General features: G+C 39.1%; 1 long non-coding RNA gene across 1 annotated transcript; it reads left to right on the forward strand.

The window, feature by feature from the left end:
• The first annotated feature begins 10,822 nt into the window (after positions 1–10,822).
• LOC104661826 lies at positions 10,823–18,776 on the forward strand. Its single transcript, XR_747897.2, has 2 exons — positions 10,823–10,885; positions 18,463–18,776. It is a non-coding gene; the product is annotated as an uncharacterized LOC104661826 (long non-coding RNA).
• Positions 18,777–20,656: the final 1,880 nt, after the last annotated feature.

Below are 20,656 nucleotides of genomic sequence, written 5' to 3' on the forward strand. Positions count from 1 at the left end.
AGATGTTCAGTTATGTGGAAACAGTTTTCTTCTCTGCCCTAAGTCATCTTTTCTTTTCACTAAATTTGTCCTTCTCAACTTCTTTGTTCTCACAAGCGGATAAATGCCTTCTGAAGTACGGCAACATTTTTAGATGCATTTCTCTTATATGTGTGACCATCTGTGCACAGGCAGTGTCTTTTCTAATTATGTTGTAAATTGTATCACCTGCATTGTTCATGTGTTTATTTGGTATTCATATACTGAGTAATAGAATCTGTTCAAAATCAATAAAATCACCCTGCTTGCCACTTGTCAAATGCAAGTGTTACCACATAGGCAATCACAGTAATTTTGTTGCATGTTTTAAGGTTCATGCACAGGACCCTGGCCATCTTGTAACTGGCACCAGTCATTGGTGATTTTGAAAGGAATATGAAAATAAACTAGGTTTGAACAATTTTGATTTAGGGATTGAAAGACAAATTTAATTTAGAAACCTTTCAAGATCACTTTAATCAAGTTCCAAAATAGAATTCAACTACATTTAAATTGATACATCATTGATTTGAACAGGAAATTAATTTTCTATATTACTTCATAGGATTTTTCAAAAGAGAGCCTTGTTTATTATATTGGTTCTACAGTGTTTTTAAAGCCAATAGAATGTTTCATTATTGTTAGCTTCACTGAATTTTATTAGTCCTTAACTATTTTACTCTCTTGTAGGAGATCTATGTTTGTGAATTAGCTAAGAGATCTGGAGTAGCTAATTACATAAATTTTTATGTATGTTCACATCAGTGTATAGGTGACATTTATGACAGCAAGTCTAGGTCATTGTTTTGGAAACTATCCCAGTTAGTATAACATATATCCATCCCATTCAGGAAGCATCTGGGTATGTAGCTGCATGGCAGCCCTCTCCATCCCCTCTTGTAAAAATCCTTTAATGGTGTGTTATCAGTTGTGTTATAGAAACCTGCTTAAAAGGTTTCATGAATCATAAAACATTATGAAGGCTCTTAAATTTTTAAAATAGTATTTGGAAAGGGGAATTCCCCAGAAATCCTGATATTTTCTACTTCCTTCTCTGCTAAAATCTTTTTGAAAGAACATAATGTTGTCATAACCTGGGCTGAAGGAGACTTCTGACTTCAGTTTTGCTACCAAATCTGAATTCTTCATGCTCCAAGGTTCTCTGATCTCTTTGAGACCCTTTGCCAACCACTTTGTTCTGTTCTCTATTGCCTCTCAAAATACCACTGTCTGCTGTTTGCTCCATAACTCCAAATTTGTTCACTGATCAAAACCTAATTGTGAAAGGATCCCCTGAAATCTAGGTTACCATGCCAGTTACATGTGCTATGAAGATGAATGATCAGTTTCAAGGAGGTGCCTGTGAAGCACACACGCTACTGGAAGAGAGGTCCATTACAAAAGAATATGGTAGGTGATGTAGAGACTCACAAGAGCACAAAAGCAGCAGTAGATGACTATCTGAGCCACTCAGTTAAAGTGATTTTAAGCTATTTATCAGGAAGCCAAAAATGAAAGGGGCCATCCAAATGAAAGAAAGAACATGAACAAAGACATGCAGTCCTGAAGGAACAGGAGGTATTGGAGAACAACTATGGCTAGAGCCTAGAGTTCACGTGGGGGATGATGAGAACTGAGAATGGAAAAGTAGAGAAGGTAAAAAGTTGAAGAAAAGGAAATGAAAGATCATTGAAGTTAGGCATGCAGACTGGGAGTAGAAGTCAGAAAAAGAAGCCTTGAAGAATCCAACTAGATATGAAAAGAATACTGAGATCAAAAATTAGAGAACAGGGACAAGCAAGATAAAATTATAACACAGAAACAAAAAGAAAAATATATAATAAAAGAGGGAGGTCCATGGTGAAATTTGCAGGAGGGACATGAAACCAAGTAAGAAATGTGAAATTATTGTTGAATTTCAGAGCAAGATCTGTCTCAGCTGGTGGGGATGGGGGAGAGGCAGAAATTGCCATCGGTTAAGAAATTTAAGGGATATGAGCAAGAGGAGATATTGAATGTTCAAATTTCTTGACAGAGAAGAGAGAAAGGAAGTGGCAAATGAAGACTTACTCAGGCTGTCAGGCTGTCTATTTTTTCCCCTCCCAGCTAAAAAAAAAAAAAAAAAAAAAAAAAAAAAAAAAAAAAAAAAAAAAAACATCTCACATGTATCACACTAGGGAAAAGAAGGAGCTGGAGGAAAAGGAAGACCATGAAAAGACAGGAAATTGAAGAGATTATAATTACTTTAAAAGAAGGTGTGAAAAATCTTTCAGTTCCTTTCACACATGAACACTACCTTTTTCTCTCTCTTCATTTCCTCTCCAAGCAAAACTTAACTCCCACTTTGGTACAACTCTAAGTCACCAACAAAGCTATTCTTTTTATCTTAGTCTCAGAACTTGACTCACACTTTCTCTAGTGGCTGGCCGATTTTATTTCCCAATTATCTTGGCCTAAATACACATTCATCAACTTGCTGTCTAATGGGGATAATGGCCAAGGGAGTGTTTTTAATATTAGAATAGGATAATTTTAGCATTTAAAATGTATTGATAGGTTTGTATTGAAGAAAAATAAAAGGATAGTTACAGGGAATCTGACAAGTCACTTAAATTCTCAACTTCAGTCTCTTTCAATTTTTTAAAATGGTGATCTTGACCAGATCACATCTAGGGTTTATTCCAACTTAAACATTCTAGGATTCTAAAAAATAGGCAATCAATTTTTTTTGTTTTTTATTTATCTTTATTTTATTTTATTTTTTGAGACGGAGTCTGGCTCTGTCGCCCAGGCTGGAGTATAGTGGTGTGATCTTGGCTCATGGAAACCTCCACCTCCTGGGTTCCAGCAATTCTTCCTGCCTCACCCTCCTGAGTAGCTGGGATTACAGGCACCCATCACCACACCCAGCTAATTTTTATATTTTTAGTAGAGATGGGATTTTGCAGTGTTGGCCAGGCTAGTCTAGAACTCCCAACCTCAGGTGATCAGCCCACCTTGGCCTCCCAGTGCTGAGATTACAGGTATGAGCCACTGCACCCGGCCAATAATTTTTTTACAAGGGAAAATTGGCTATTAAGAAGTGCGATGGCGGCCGGGCGCGGTGGCTCAAGCCTGTAATCCCAGCACTTTGGGAGGCCGAGACGGGTGGATCACGAGGTCAGGAGTTCGAGACCATCCTGGCTAAAATGGTGAAACCCCGTCTCTACTAAAAAATACAAAAAACTAGCCGGGCGAGGTGGCGGGCGCCTGTAGTCCCAGGTACTGGGGAGGCTGAGGCAGGAGAATGGCGTAAACCCGGGAGGCGGAGCTTGCAGTGAGCTGAGATCCGGCCACTGCACTCCAGCCTGGGCGACAGAGCGAGACTTCGTCTCAAAAAAAAAAAAAAAAAAAAAAAGAAGTGCGATGGAAAGTCAGAGAGTCAGAGAGGTAGGCCCAAACCTTGTCTACTTGTATGATAGTTTTGTATCCTTATCTAAGTTACTTGAACTCACTAAGTCTCAACTTTGATCTTTCATAATGGGTAGACTTAGGATTTCCTAAAGGATTGTTGTGAAAATCATGTGAGATAATACTTGTAAAACAGGCAGTTCAAATGTGATGTGTGATGGATTCCTAATGATGTTATAGGATCCTTAGGGTATCACTTTTCCAGCTGGAAACCTCTGTGGCCAGTGGCGCCTTAGCCTGAGTTTTGCTAGGGCCCACAGGGCTTGTTCTACTCACTTGGCCTGATAGTCTGCATTTGACTAGCACTGCCAGCCCAGTTCCCATGCCTCTGAAGACACTGGAGCCAGGGGTGGAGTGGCAAGGAATGTGTGAGTAGGTGAGTGTGAGGTCCGGCCACTGCACACAACCAAGCACACTAGTCACTGTGGTGGGGTGGGCAGCCCCAGGCGCCAGCACAGACATTGGCTCTGTGTAAGCATGCGGCTAAATCAGATGCATGGCAAGTGGCTTCAGCTGTGGGCACCTGCCTCTAGAAAAGGGAGACACAGTGGCACCCAGGAGCTTGGAGACACCGGAAACTGCAGAGTGCCAAAGAGGGGTCACAGCCCTGGCTCAGGGAGCACCTAGGCCTGAGATCCCCAAAGGGCTGCAGCTCTTTTTTCCTTCTCATCGCCTGCAATGTGGTGAGCAAAGGAGGTGTGTGTCAGCCCTGTTTGTGTTACAGCTCTTTCAGTTGCACCATTTGGCAGGTCGCAAGTTCTTGTCCCACATCCAGGAAGAACAAGGTATGCAGAAAACTGGAGGGTGAACAAGGTGAAGAAGTGCTTTATTGAATGACAGTACAGATCTCAAGAGACCTGAAGTAGGTAGCTCCTTTTGACAGGCAGGTTGTTCCGACAAGTGTGCAGCCCTCAGTGGAGAGGAGTCTAGTAGCACCTATCTACAGGTAGGTCATCCCATCATCTGCCTGAGTTTGACTGAGTCTGGGGGTTTTATGGACTTCAGAGGGAAGGAAGTACATGCTGATTGGTTCCTAGGTGGCCATGGGCAGCCTGGAAAAAGCACCATAAATTCTCACTGCAGGTCATGGACTCCATCTGGAACTGACAGTCAAGGCAGACCTGGGCAGACCCTTTCTGCCCAGGAGCCTGTCTGCTTCCTGCTGCCATTTAACGTGTCATCCAGGGTGCCCAGGCTGTTTGTGTCAGAGGATGCCTTCAGGCCTGCACCAAGCTGCTGTTAGTGCCCCCTCGACCTCCCTCCTGTGCCTAGCATCACCCAAAGACTGGAGGGGACTAAGGCAGCAGGGGGCTGATGTGTCAGCAGCTCCCCAAGCATGTGCACTCCCAGCTGGGGCGAACACAACAGCACCTGGGCTTGGCCTCAACTTTGCTCTGAAATCAGAGCAGGTGCTGGGAGTGGGGAGCTGCCAGACAGAGGGAGCAGGCACTTCTGAGCCTGTGGGGGCAGAGGGGCTTCTAGGCCAGGAGTGTAGATGCTCAGATCCACAGCTACAGCTGAAGAGCTGCAGCTACACCTGGGAGGGTGGGGCTCCTGCCCTGCAAACTCAGAATGAGGCAGGCAGGGCTCCTACTTGTTCCTGGTTCTTGCCAGGTCTGTATAGTGTGCAACCCTGGCAGCACCTCCCCTACTGCAGCCAGTGTCTTTTCAGTGGCTGCTCCAGATGGGCCACCACAGCCATCAAGGACTATTTATTACTCTCTTCTTCCTTAAATTAATTTTGCTTATCAACATTGCCCTTCCTCAAAAAATAATAGTCAGGACTTAGTGAATCTTTACTGTGAGTCATACATTAATCCTTTACATGAATTGATATATATTTAATCCTCGTAAAAAATCAAGGAGGTAGGTATTTTTTATTGCCATTTTATAATTGGGAAAACTGAGGCATGGAAAGGTTCAGTAATTTGCTTAAGGTAACTTATATGGCATATAGCTGACTCCAAATTTAAATCAAGGCAGGTCATTTCCAGGGTGTGTTTTTAATTACTACAATATAGTTGCTGCATGTTTATGAAATAATTCTTAGCCAAGACTGTGTTTGATGTAAATTACATTTGATATAAAACTCAGCCAAATATGACTTCCAACCTTTCAAATATAATTTCTAGTATAACCTTAGACATATGTAAAATGCCCATTTTATCAGTAATAGCTAACAGAAGAGTACAGCTCCCAGAGTGGTCATGCAATCTGCCAGAAGCATTTTCTGATAGCACAGTAGTGACCGTACTTGAAAAGAGGAATGTTGATCTGTGTTGTGAAGTTGGCCCAATAAATACTTAGACATTGTAAGCTTTCTCTATACATTTTGTTATCCTAAAAGAGTAAATAGTATCAAACAGAGTCACAGGAATGTTTGAAGATACAGTTCTGTATAACACAAGTTGTTACAGACTTATAAACTAGTAAATTTATAGTTAGTAAACTTGAATCATTAAAATAATTCAATAATTATCTCAAGTGGATTACTTTTGTAATTTAATTAATGTCTTTGATGCCAAGGTATGAAATAAACCACCATTATGGAAAGTCAGATTTGTCAACAAAGAAGTGAACAGTTATGGTTTTTATTATTAGACAGTAATTGAGCAGATCCTGTATTGATATCTTTTAGTTAACTAGGCAGTGAATATCATTAATTTTAAAAATTCATCTCTTTCTATTATGAGAAAGTGACTTATTAACAATAAGTATATTTAGTGAAATGAATGTTTGACCAGGTAACTAGGATTTTTTTTTTCTTTTTCAGATACGCAAAAAGTATGTTAAATATATAGGGCAGACATTTCTGTTTACAGAGTTAAAGAAATAAGTAAAATGAAAGGAATGTCTTTTTAGAAAAAATGGTGGCTTTGTATTTGGATATGTTGTATTTGAGATACCAGTAGGCATATGAAAAGGTAAGGCTAGAGCTCAACAGAGTGCTTGGGGCTAGAGATCCAATTTCGTTTTATTTTATTTATTTATTTTTCCCCCAGTGGTGTTGAAAACCTAGGGGGAGTGGTTCTTTACTGTATGAGAAGGAATAATGACACTGAGGAGAATATTCATAGGAGTGATGGATGAAATCCCAAATGAGGAAGCTAAGGTACCTGTGGCAAGAGAGTAGATTGTGAGCTTGCAATCTTAGAGGTATAGCACTTCTGGATGAAGAGATGGTTGAGTTAGAGACCTCCCAGAGGTTTGCTGCTGAAGTAGCCTTGGAGATGGATGTCATTGAGTTTGGGCATGTCGTGGAACCAGGCCAATCAAAAAGTTGGCCTTCCAAGCAGCCAGAAGAATATTGTGCAGTAGGGATTTTTGCCTTAAGAGCTCTTTAGAGTGCTTAAGAAATAGACCCAGAAAGCTGAACTTGCCTTAGAGGCAGCTTGCCCCAGTGGTTGCCAAGAACATCAACTCTGAATAGTTTACGATAGACTAGCAATCACACACCTACACCACAGCTTTTAGAGCTTACCCAGCTGTTCCTTGCTTTTATATGAAGTCTAAAATGTAACCATTTAGATTTAGGTTATTTCAAAATATGACCAAGTATGAAAAATTAATAATATTTGATATTGTTATCTACCAATAACAGCTAATATTTATCATCCTTTTATAATGTACTAAACATGGCGCAAAGGATTTCAGTTAGACCTTATATCAACTCCAAATTTGATAACATTATTAACTCCATTTATAGATGAGGGCACTGGAGCTTAGAAGGGTTGTGTAGCTTGGTCCAGGTAACAGTGCTAATGAGTGACAAAGCTAGTATTCAAACTTAGACTTGTCTGATTTCTATGTCACACTGATTCTGTCAAGGCATATCAAGAACTTTGTGTGCTTTGTATGCTCTGAGCAACAGATTATAAAAAGTGAAGAATATTTCAAATAAAAAAAGATGAAATTAATTTTGAAATATTTTAGTTAATTAGGAAAAAGCAATGACTTGCCATCAAATTAAATATTTTATTAATAAACTTTTGACTTCAACTCTACTTGTCACTTTTTTATGAATATCTATCTTTTTATAAGGATAAAAAATTCATGCTCAGAATTAAATTCATGCTAAGACTTCTGATGAATAGTGCTACCACTGACACTGACTTCACTGAGCAAAACTAGTAAGGAGATGCTAGTTAGCAGGTAAGGATTTTTATATTGTTTTGAAGCCAAACTTAATTTTTGGTTTGGTTATACTTTAAATTTCAAATTCTCCTGGGTTGGTTTGAGAGGCTCTATTTCTATGGGTAAACTCATGGTCACATGAGAACCTGTTTTAAAAAGAAATTCCTTGATGGTTCAAACAGTTGGAATCTGTGTTGAATTTTTACTGTGGTTTAGGATAACCGTCAATGGCCAAAATGTGCTTTTGGGACATGTATGTTACATGATATCACTCAGACCTGACTTAACGCACTAAACAGATTGCTAGTCTTTCCTACCAGCTGTTTCTCTCTCCTTTCATTGTTGGCATTATGACTTCTCATGAACAACAGATGAATCTGGACATTTCAATAGCATGTATATTATGTGAATAAATTGTCATATTGAAAAAAATAGCTTAGGTTCTGAGATTCTGTCATCCCAATTTTTTAATCATCCTAAGTGACAGAAACAGATGGGTGCTCTCACTGACTACAAGGACATCCAGTAACATATACATGACATCATTCTGTGAGATTTATTTGGTCGACATGCGCTTCAGTAATAAACAATCAGACATTTTGTTTTTCCCCAAAAGTGTTGATCATTACTGAATCATCTTTTCAGAACTCCCTTAACTAAAAGCATCGGTTTTTTTGTTGCTTGGTCTAGTGATAATTGCCACAGATAAAAAATGTATTGAAATGATTGTAGACAAAAGCAAAAGGGCTAGGATTGTTGGTACAAAAATCTCAAAAGGAAAGCAATGTCAACAATAACATCTTCCATTGGAAAAACTCTAATGTCCCTATTATTTGTAACTGTTATACATTTTAAGGAAAATCAACTGTAAATGATTTGCAGATATTTACTGAGTACTTACTAAGTGGTAGGAACATTTATACATGCTGGAGATATACAATCTCTGGCTCAACATAGTAGGAAAAGAATTCTTGTCCTGATGGAATTTAAAATTTAGTGATGGACTCAGTAAAAATAAGAGAAATAAGTAAAATACATAGTATATTAGATAATGATAGGACCTATGAGTAAATAGAGAACAGGAAAGGCAAAAAAAGAATGCTATTGAGGAGTATGGGGATTACAATTTTAATAATGTACATCTCATTGAGTAACCCTAAAATATGTATTTTGACAAATTTAAATGCAATTTTCCCAGTATACATAATATGTAGTTTTGATGTATGCAGCCACTTAATTGTGTAATTACACTATTTCCTACTTTTTCATGTCAGTTAATCCCTGTGTTTATTTAATGGATAAAAAAGCAGTAGGATTTGGTGCATTCATAGGCTACTCTTCTGTATCAGGACCTGCTGGACATTAGTATGATTATTTTAGTATTAATCACTATTATACTTTTTATTATAAAATTCTTTTTGTTATAAAATTCTATTTTTGTACTTACTTTGCCTGACGAACTCATAATCAGAAATTACACATGAGCTAAAAAAGATTGTGTTTACATAATATTTTTACATGAATACTCCTGGGATAATATGAATGAAATGGTTTCCTTTGAGGATTAAGTATCAGTTTATAGTTGTGATTTTTATGCCCATATAAACAGCATATGTAAGTTGCCCAGCTGTTGAGACTAGAAAGAATAAACATGCCATCTTCAGACACTCCGTTAGTTATATTCTCCCAAATTAGGAAAGGCCCAATAGGAAGTAAAGTGCCTTCCATTATCCAATCCTTGCCTTCCTTTGATCCACTTCCATGAAGCAGTAGGATGGACTATTTTAGCCTTCACAAGTTGATGCTGATCATATCCCTGCGTACTTTTCTGTATAATCACTACTCAACAGCAATATACAGTAGCTACATTCAAGGCACTTCTCGGAGGACATTATTTTGAAGTCACTTCTCCAAAATGTTCACAAAAAGAGCTGAAATGAGACAGGGTATTTATGGAGGATTCCTTGAAAGAGAGGCAGGATACACACCCCTCTAGATTGGGGATTATAATCTTAAAGGACTAGAGAGGCCAAGAAAATAACAAAATTGAATTAAGGCAATTATGTGACCTGTGGCATGCTGGAAAGCAAGTACTTATCTAGGGGACCATCATCCCTCAGCTCTGCAAATACTCCTGTAGGTCAATTCCTGAAAGCAGATGAGCACTTTGCATTTACATACACTATAATCTCCCTCTGATTAGCATGGGCTTGTAAAAGTCTATATACCCAAACCGTGTTATTCTAATCTCTCTTAAAATACATTTTTTAAACTGCAATTGTACTGTGAATTCAACAGTCTGTGTAGAAGAAATTAGGAGACAAAGACTTATGAAGCCAAGGGTTCCATTTAGTATATTTCTGTATCATAGTGTCGTCTCATGAGGACCCATTGGATAAATTTCTGTCTGGTCATAGTATGAGGAAGTTGTGCTTCCACTGTGAACAAATGGCTGACTTTGTATTAAGGATAAAATAAGTAGACATGGACGTTACTATTTTATATCAGGAGCTAATAGCTTTAGACATGGATATTCCACTTAAAAGTGTGTCATTTTGGGTGGGCGTGGTGGCTCCCACCTGCAATCCCAGCACTTTGGGAGGCCAAAGTGGGCGGATCACCTGAATTTGGGAGTTTGAGACCAGTCTGACCTACATGGAGAAACCCCATCTCCGCTAAAAATACAAAAATTAGCCAGGCATGCTGGTGCATGTCTGTATTTCCAGCTATTCAGGAGGCTGAGGCACGAGAATTGCTTGAACCTGGAGGCGGATGTTGCAGAGAGCCGAGATGGCGCGGTTGTACTCCACTCTGGATGACAGGAGCAAAACTCCATCTCAGGGGCAAAAAAAAAGTGTGTCATTTTTTGACTCTTTAAGCTGTATCTTGCAAAACTTAATCTCACTTTATGACCAAGATCTAGCTAATGGAGCTCATCTTACAATATATAGTTTGTCTTCAATTTCATTTCTGATGCTATCTTACCCTTTCCTCATTCATTTAAAATCTTATGGTAGCCTGTTAGTTTATCTTGTTTTATTATATATAAGTATGTATACCACGTTAGAACTTTTGGGAATAGGTGAGATTAAAAATAAATAGAAAAACAACTTCCAAAATCTGTAGTGATCAAAATTTTTCTTCTCACAATGACGTTGCACATTAGTGTACTATGAGGTAAGTCAGAAATGACAATCTTTTTTGTCACTAAATATAATAAAGCACGATTCTTATAATGAGATTACAAATGGGACCATTGCTCACGTTCTTGAGTGTGATAAAGGTAAATTTACATCTGGAGCTGGGAGTGGCATGTAAATAGAAGTTTATCCTTTGTGCACACGCATGATTGGCATGAGCCTTGTCTTGTTTTATTGTGCAGTGGCACAATGTCAGCTCATTGCAACCTCCACCTCCTAGGTTCAAGCGATTCTCCTGTGTCAGCCTCCCAAGTAGCTGGGATTACAGGTACGTGCCACCATGACCTGCTAATTTTTTGTATTTTAGTAGAGATGGGGTTTCACCATGTTGGTCAGGCTGGTCTCGAACTCCCGACCTTAGGTGATCCACCCACCTTGGCCTCCCAAAGAAATGTTAGTAATTTTCTTTGGCAAAATTATATCTTTTCATGAATTAAAAAAGAACATTTTATCTTTCCAAGGGATATAATCCAAGATCAGTGTTCATGCCATTGTCCTCAGAGCATGGCAAGGATTGTAGCCCCTATCTCCCTTAGGCCAAGAATTATTAAGTATTGGGGAAGGCACAACCTACTGGACCATTCATAGAAGCCCAATTAATGTGTTACTTATAAAATTCATCTGTCACACGTGCCTGACCAAGAAAAACAACAGTGAGAGCCAATGGGTTAAATTCTAGGTGTTTATTTACCTGATTTTACATTTGAAAAATGTAAAACATTTTAAAAACAGGTAAATAAAGGAATCAGCTTTAATTTCACATAAAAGGAAGATAAGACAATATAAGATAGATATATCACACACGAAAACTTCTTAAATTTTTTGGATACATGTTGAAGTCTTTCTGTATTTAATAGCTCCATACATTTTGATTGGTCACAGACCAATTGAGAACGTAACAAAGGCTGCGGTCCCTCTATAGGGAAACACACAAAGACATAAGCAAACCTTTTTTTATAGAGTTTCTGCCAAGTTATCCAATTTTAGGTAACAAATTCCAGCTATTAACTATAGAGAGCTCATTTATTCATTCAACTTTTTGTTCAGTACAAGGGTGATCTTCTTATGAAGATCTGCATCTCTCTTGCCCTCTACCTCAAAACACACTACTATCTAGGCTCACTAAAAGCATGCTCTGTTACTGTACCACTGACAAACATGGTTTCTGACCAAATCTAAACAAATTAGAGAGTTTTACAGTACTCAAACCATGATTAATAGGAACAAATATGCAGGGAGGCCGAGGCGGGCGGATCACCTGTGGTTGGGAGTTCAAGACCAGCCTGACCAACATGGAGAAACCCTGTCTCTACTAAAAATACAAAAATTAGCCAGGCCTGGTGGCTCATGCCTGTAATCCCAGCTACTTGGGAGGCTGCAACATCTTTTCCTTATCTATCCAGCCCAGTAGTTGAGATTTTGCTTAGTATATTCTGATGCTTAAGCATATGTTTAATAGGAAAGCAAGAATTAAGTAAACCATTATACATTTATTCAGTGAAATATTGTGTAGTAACTTAAAATGATGTTTGAAAAAAATTAATAATCACCTAGAAAAAAATACTTGCTTATAAACTAGTCTCCCTTTATCTGTGGGGGTCTTGTTCCAAGACCCCGAGTGGAAATCTAAAACTGTAGATAGCACCAAACCCTATATATTTGTTTTCTTTTTTTTCCATACACATACATACCTATGATAAAGTTTAATTTATAACATAGGCACACTAGGGAATTAACAATAATAACAAAATAGAACAATCATAACAATATACTGTAATAAAAGTTATGTGAATTGGATCATTCTCTGTCAAAATACCTTCTTATACTATGCTCACCCTTCCTTGTGATGATGTGAAATAGAATGCCTACATCATGAGATGAAGTGAATGGAGTAGGCATTGTGACATGTTAGGCTGCTATTGACCTATCAGGTGTGTAGCATCTGCAGTGTAGATACACTGGACAAAAGGATGATTCACATCCTGAGTGGGACACAGCAGGATGGGCCAAGACTTTATTATGCTACTCACAATGGAGTGCAATTTAAAACTAATGAATTGTTTATTTTTGTAATTTCTGTTTAAGATTTTTGGGCTGAGATTGACCATGGATAACTGTACCACAGGAACTGAAACAGTGGATAAGTGGTACTACTATATCTTTAAGATAATAAAGTAGACTGCAGAATAGTTCCATCAGTATAACCGCAACTTCTTCAACACTACACAGAGAGGGGAGAAAAGACTAGAAGTCACCTCACCAAAAATGTTAGTAATTTTCTTTTTTTTTTGAGATGGAGTCTTACTCTATTGCCAGGCTGGAGTGCAATAGCACGATGTCAGCTCACTGCAACCTCCACCTCCCAGGTTCAAGCGATTTACCTGTGTCAGCCTCCCAAGTAGCTGGGACTACAGGTACGCACCACCATGACTGGCTAATTTTTTGTATTTTAGTAGTGATGGGGTTTCACCATATTGGTCAGGCTGGTCTCGAACTCCCGACCTTGGGTGATCCACCCACCTCGGCCTCCCAAAGAAATGTTAATAATTTTCTTTGGGAAAATTATAAGTTTCCTCCCTTCTTTCCTTCTTTCCTCCCTCGCTCCCTTCCTTCCCTCCCTCCCTCCCTCCCGTCCTTGCTTCCTTTCCTCATTTTCTCCTTTCCCTTATTTTGTTTTCCAAATTTCATAATGAAAATGCATTTATAGGCCGGGCGCGGTGGCTCACACCTGTAATCCTAGCATTTTGGGAGGCTGAGGCAGGCAGATCACGAGGTCAGGAGATCGAGACCATCCTGGCTAACACGGTGAAACCCCGTTTCTACTGAAAAAAAATACAAAAAGAATAGTCTGGCGTGGTGGCGGGCGCCTGTAGTCCCAGCTAATCGGGAGGCTGAGGCAGGAGAATGGCCTGAACCCAGGAGGCGGAGCTTGCAGTGAGTCCAGATCGCGCCACTGCACTCCAGCCTGGGCAAGAGAGCGAGACTCTGTCTCAAAAAAAAAAAAAAAAAAAAAAAAAAAGCATTTATAATTTGGGAAAGAGACTTTTTTTCTTTTTTCTTTAAATACAGAAAGAGCTTTGCTGGAGAAAAAGTTGTATCTATTAGTCAAATGGAAAATTGTCTTTAAGGGAAGAGTTGTCAATCCTCACTAATAAATGTTCACTTAATTGTAAAACATCAAGTATTCTCTTTGGTAAAAGGCAGAATATTTTTGCAATTTGAAAAATCAGAGGATAAGTATTGTCTTTGGGACAAAAAGAAACTGAATCCATTCGTTTAGTGATATTTGAGATTGAATGTCTCAAATGACCAAGTTGTGGTATGTAATGTGTGTGTTGGAATTTGTAATTTTCTCAAGTTATTAAGGAAAACACATTAATGGAATTTGAAAATATAAATTTAAAAAAATGTCTTACTTGCAAGCCTTGTGCCACTCTGTAAATGTGAAAATAAATTATTGGCATCCATACTTAAATTTTGTTTTGTAATGACACTTTTGTGGCAATCTGTCATATTTCTTGTTTCCGCTACAAATATTGGTTTGGGATAGATATTATGAAACCACTGAGATTTGTGGTTTGGGTTTGAAATTTTGTCACAACACTGAAAAATCTCACCCAAAGGGTATAAATTAAATTTTTGGCTTCTGCACATCAGTTGGGTGAAGCCAACACTAAAATAACATCTCAAATGGTATAAAACCAACCATTCCAGTAAAATGGACATATTCCAAAACTGAATTCTATATAGCTTATATATATTCAGGTCATCTAGGACTGCTGAAGAAGAGAAATTGCAACTTCTTTAAACTGTTAGTAAGAACCAACAGGTAGGCCACCATGTTGTACAACTCCATGAAGTTCAATGTGAATGACGTATGAATGGTTCCCTCATGGAATTGAGCAAACACATGTGGTTATGCATCATCGTTATCCTTTTTCTTTTTTTCAGGTTTTAAAATTTATTTATATAATTTAAAATTGTATATTCCAATAATTGAAATAATCTAAACACTAAAAAAATGGCACTCTGATTAAACTGTATTTTTATATCCTTCAAGACACCTTGGGCCAGCTTGGTTATAATTCTAGATTTTACTGTCATCCCACCCAGCTTCTTCCTTCATCAACAAGCAAGTTCTTTTCTTTCTCTGTCAGCCAAATAAGCAGATAGGAGAAGCAGGGGAGGCCTGCGTTGTCAGTGGTTTTCAGTTATTTGATATGAAAGGGGCAGCGTGTTCGTTTAAACTTGTTCCAGCCTCTCTGCATCTTAAAAGGTTGAATAGCTACGAGAAGCAATGCCTGTGGAAGGCACAGTGCATATTATTGGTACATGTCCCATTACGACATGCCCGCTTGCTTCTCCTGTTCGATAGTTTCTTTGGAATGCAGTGTTTTGGTTTTGTATTTTGTGTAGTTTTTTTTTCTTTTTATTTTTTCTATCTTATTTCAGTTTCTACTTACTGAATTTCTAGATTTCAGCCATATGGGGTTTGTCAGACAAAGTTGCAGAGGAAGTGGAGCAAGGCACACAAGTGAGCAGAGTATGTTTGTGCAGTAGACAATACCTAGTCATTGAGATTTTCTGTGGCACTTTCCCTGGTCTTAAAGCCAGTAATCCCGAGGACAAGTGGAGCATTTTTGTACCCCTTTATCCAGAGCCCTCACATGTTAGGCAAGAGCCATTTTATTTCCCCCTATTGAACCCTCTTTTTAAGAACCTCAATATGTTAAAAACTTCTTATAATCAACTTCTCATTATTTTGATTATTTCAAATGTCAAAATACTCAACAAGCAAGATAGATTTTATTCAAAATGATTGCAATAAGGGTCAAGACTTACTGCAATAAAGGTCAAGTTTATACAGAATAGATTGTTTCAACCCCACTGAAACAAAAGGCAGGAGACGTTTTAAGCTCAGGTGAGCTAGTGGAAAATTCCTGAAGCAAGTTGGTGAGAAGGTTGGTCAGTGTATTTGCTACGAGGCAAGTTATTAAAGTTAGGCTCCTGGGTCCCCAACCCCCAACAGGGACTGTGATAGGGGTCTTATCTTTCCTGATGATTGCCTTACAAAGGGATGGTTCCCAGGCCCTTCACAAAGGTTCCTGGCTTGTAAAACTGACAAGTGATCAGGAAAAGCTTTACACTGCAAAGGAAGTTTTCTTAAGTAAATTCTCTAAGAAAAGGGAGGTCAGAGGCCTATAGGGGAAGAAACCTGACTAAAATTTAGCCAAGCCGAGGGAAGGTTTAAGACTATTTTGGTTACAATTCTTTTCCTGGGAGGCAGCATGGAAATTGAGAATTGTATCCACGAGGAGCGGTTGCATCCTTGGCTCTGGCTGAAGTGTATATCCTAGGTGTTGGTTCCGTTATTAGTTTTCTGTGCAGCATAACAATGACCACAAATTTATTGGCTTAAAACAACACAGGTTTATTTGTTTCTTGGTTTCTGTGGGTTAGAAGTCTGCTAAGGATCTCACAAGGCTGCAATTAAGGTGTTGAGCAGGACCAAGTTTGCATCTTGTAAACCCCAAAAATAAGATTCTGAGGCCTCCCAACGGTCTGAATGGACCTCTTATCTCAGCCAAGGGCATTCCAAAGTCAGCCTGAAAAAAGTGATTCAGGCTGTGATGAGAATAGGGGATGGAACATGCCTCTTTATACCCTCCTCCCTTTTGGAATTCTGGATAAAACGCTCCTTTAAGTCTGACAAGAAACATTTACAAGCTATTCTCCCTGAAGCCTGCTGCCTTGATGCTTCATCTGCTTGGTTCAGTCTTGGAATCTATAACCCTTTATCAGAACCCAGACCTTCCTTTCCATAGACAATAACTCTTTCAACCAATTGCTAAGCAGAAAGTCTTTAAATCTACCTATGACCTGGAACCTCCCCACCCCATGCTTTCAGTTGTCCTGCCTTTCCAGACAGAACCAATATACACTTACACGTATTGACAAATGTCTCATGTCTCCCTAAAATGTATAAAACCAAGATGTACCCGACCACCTTGGGCACATATCATCAGGACCTCTTGAGGCTGTGTCATGGGCATGTCCTTAACTTTAGCAAAATACACTTCTTAAATTGATTAAGGCCTGTCCCACACACTTCTGGTTTATAATCTAGAAGTTCAATTAGGGAAGCAACTTTGTGTCCACAAGCATGGTTCTTGGCAATATTTAGTGAATTCATGGCATCTGCTTCTTCAAAGAGAGAAAGAGAAGACAGAGTGACTAGGGCAAGTGTTCGGCTAGCAAGAACAAGTTTTCTGGAATATAAAATAATCATGGGAGTGCCACTGCATCACTTTTGCTATAGTCTATTGATTAGAAACAAGTCTCACGTCCCATGCACACTGAATGGGGAACATTTACATGAGGATATAAATAGCAGGAGGAGAAGATCACTTGAAGCCACTCTAAAAACATATGTGCCACATTCTTCATTTGCGAAACGAAAGCAATATTATTAGTAATAATTTTCTTAGATTCCTAAGAGTCTCCTGACAAGAGTCACGTCTGGAGCAGTTTGTTGATAGAGGTAGGCATTCTCGTGTTCTAGAGCTCTGGGTCCCTATCTCAACTTCAACCGAAGCAGCACATTGAGATTCCTCATGAAATTCCTCCCCTCTCCTTCCCCCACCCCTTCCTCGCCTCCTCTCCCCTCTCCTCCCCTCCCCTTCCCTTCCTTTCCCTTCCCTTCTTTGTTTTCTTCTTCCCTGCCTCCCTCTATTTCTTCCTTCCTTTTTTTCTTTTGATGTAGGTCTTCCATTTCTTTTAAAAAATTGAAAATGGATTAGACCACATAATAATCATGATCACATTAGCTGGGAAAGCTTATGATTCAAATAAAAATTTAAAATTAAAAACTTGCTTCATGAATTAATGCTTAACTTCATGAATTTGACCAGTTATGGTCATGATGTGACTTGTCCTAGGAAGAACTTGGATTCCCTATTTGAGTAAACAGCCTGTAAGCTGGTAGTTTACTTTGCACAGAGGCACATAGGCAACAGTTCAAATCTTTTTACACAGTTTTTATCCTCTGCATACCCTGAGTCTTTCATAGCTATATCTTTTCCAAAGGGATCATCACACTTGTAATGGGAAAGTCTAAGAAAATCCTAGTGAGGTTGAAGTAGTATCCATATGCAATGGATGGTGGTCGGGGGGGGGGGGGGGAAACATGTTGCTATTATACTAGAATATTTACTACTTATTTGGGATTTCCGCATTTGAAAGAATACTTTATTTTTTCTCTCTTTCCTTTGCAAAGTTATCTTTCCCTTCCTCTTAGTGTGAAAATTGAACATATGCTGATGCAATGTCGCAGGCTGTGTTTAAAGGCTCCCTGGGGTGTGAGGTGAAGTTGGGAGGGAGCATGGGAAGAAACAGTTCCTTAGTAATTGTTTTTCTCATTACGTTGTTTGGCATCTCATCACAAGCATCTTGAAACATATTTTTAAAATTCATTCGTACCATCAACTCTATATATTATTGCTTTTTCTTTTTACAATTTGTAGTTAAGAATGCCATTTAAAAGGTGCTGATTAACACCAGTACTGGCTATAGATTCCAGTTTGCTGTTTGATGTTTTGCTTATTAGAACTGCGAGTACTCTCCTTCGTATTTGTAAAATGTAAGCATATGACCTTTCCAGATCCAGCAGGGAGCCTCCCAGATGGAGTACATGGAGACTGCGACTGTGAAAGATGAGGAGCAAGTGCAGATTTGGTGGCCTCTGATTGCCAGTATCTGGCAGCCACATTCTCTTCCCACAAGATGTGCTGGAAATATGACCAGGCAGAAGTTCACTTAAGTGAATCCAACAGTTAAACCTACCATGGAAGTTTGTGGTACACAGAGGGCATGTGCAGAAGAGAGGACCACAGTGGGAACCTCCAAGGAACTAACATTTAGCTGGAGATGAGGGGGGATTTGGCTATGTAGAGAGTAAATAAAGTGATACGAGAATTAAAGTAAGGGGTCAGTTATTTCCAAATGGGGAAATGGGGCAGGCTTCATGGAAAAGGTAATATTTAATCTGGGTCACATGGAATATTTACTTAGAGGAAACTACATTTAAAGAAAGGATGGCCGTGTAAGTGTATTGCTTCTTTGCAGATACATACAATTTAATATGCCTGGAGTGCAGATTCTATGTGACTGAAGTGAGTAGGGACAAAGGGAGAGATGACTCAGAAAGGCAGATAGAGGGAAATCATGCAGGGCTTACTTACTAGCATAAAAGTTGGTAACTTTTTCATGGGCGTATGTGTCAGGGAAGAGGGTAAAATTATAGTGGGTAAAAGCACAGACTTTGGGATCAAAGTAATAGATTTCCGTCATGACTCTGCCTCCCCCTAGTGATACCAACTTGTGTGAATATGTAATGACTCTGACCTTCAGTTTTTTCATCAATAAATGATAAGCAATAATGCTAATTTAATAGAGACTTTCTGAGGAACAAATAAGACTATGTACCCAAAGGGCTTAGGTTAGGACCTGCCACTCAGTAACAGCCCTCAGTAGCTATGATCGTGCTAAAGAGGACAGCAATTCCACGAATCCCAACACAGGCACTCTCTTTAGCTGCAGATATGATGTCCCCTCTCCCCTAGATAAGGCAAACTGATCCTGCTGGACCTAGCTGGTTGCCAGATGGATTAGAACACTGGACTCAGAAAAGACTTCAATGATATCTTTAAGAAAAACTCACATCAAAGTCATGTAGAATGTACAATAGAATTATCAATGAAAAGAGGGAGAATCTGGAAAGAAGGCAACCAAAAGTCAAAGGGAAACTAAAGGAGATTGAAAGTCTGTGAAAATGAGCCTAGAATAAGTTCATTGAAGTGGCAAATCTGGGAGAGAGATTTTAAAAGTCTGTTGCTTTGGGTGGGGCAGGGAAAAGTCTATTAGGACACTTCACTGGCTTGGAGAGAGGGGCAGGATAGTTCTTTACCTCTCCTATCAATCTGTGATTGTCATTCTGAATAACAGCACATCATGATTGGAGGATCAGATTAGACCATCATTAAAGCCAGGATCTGAAAATATGGTGGCTGATCAGATATAAGTTCTAGAAAATGAGGCCATTCAGGGAACACAAAACCAGGACAATACATCTAAAGTAAGGACAATATAACTAATATTTTGTCATAGAAAGCAGGTAGCTATCTGCTAAGGGCATGGCAAGGATACAGGTATAGGTAAGAGTCAGCAGTAGAACTCAGTCCACACCAGATTCAGCCCTTTGGTCACTGAAGCAGTTCTGTGAATTAGAATTTTGTGTTTTCTAAGGTTCTTGTGTGGCTGGATAAGCAATAAATTGGAAGGATGAATTTGGGTACAGTTGACATTGGGGAAAGTATCAGTCAGGGATCTGAGCATTAAATCACAGAAGCTGACTCACAAAAGCAAAATGAGAATTAATCAGAATAATGCAGGTCAGTGAATCCATGGAAAGCTGGAGGTTCAGACTTGGAAAATAGACAGAAGCCACAGGCACACAACAGGGCAACTACAGTGAACATCTTGTAGTCCTCATGCCTCCATGCTGTGCTCCAAATATTAAGCATGATATCACTTGTTCAGTATTTGAAAAGACTCTCAGAGAGCCTCAGATTGACCTGGACTTTGCCCATGTGTTGCCTCTGTCTGTCTTGAACAGGGCAATAAAGATATTACTCCTTTGGCTTCCTTCCTGGGAGACACTGTTTCCCATGACATTGTACAGTGCTAGGAGGTCTCCTAAACAAAGATTGGAATCCTAATTGTAAAAGGGCTTGGATGTTAGGCAGACAGATGTCTTCCTAGGAGGCATTACGGTGAAGAAGTAGGAAAAGGGAGGG

The sequence above is a fragment of the Rhinopithecus roxellana genome, chromosome 10 (assembly GCF_007565055.1).
Source record: "Rhinopithecus roxellana isolate Shanxi Qingling chromosome 10, ASM756505v1, whole genome shotgun sequence".
Classification (NCBI taxonomy): domain Eukaryota; kingdom Metazoa; phylum Chordata; class Mammalia; order Primates; family Cercopithecidae; genus Rhinopithecus; species Rhinopithecus roxellana.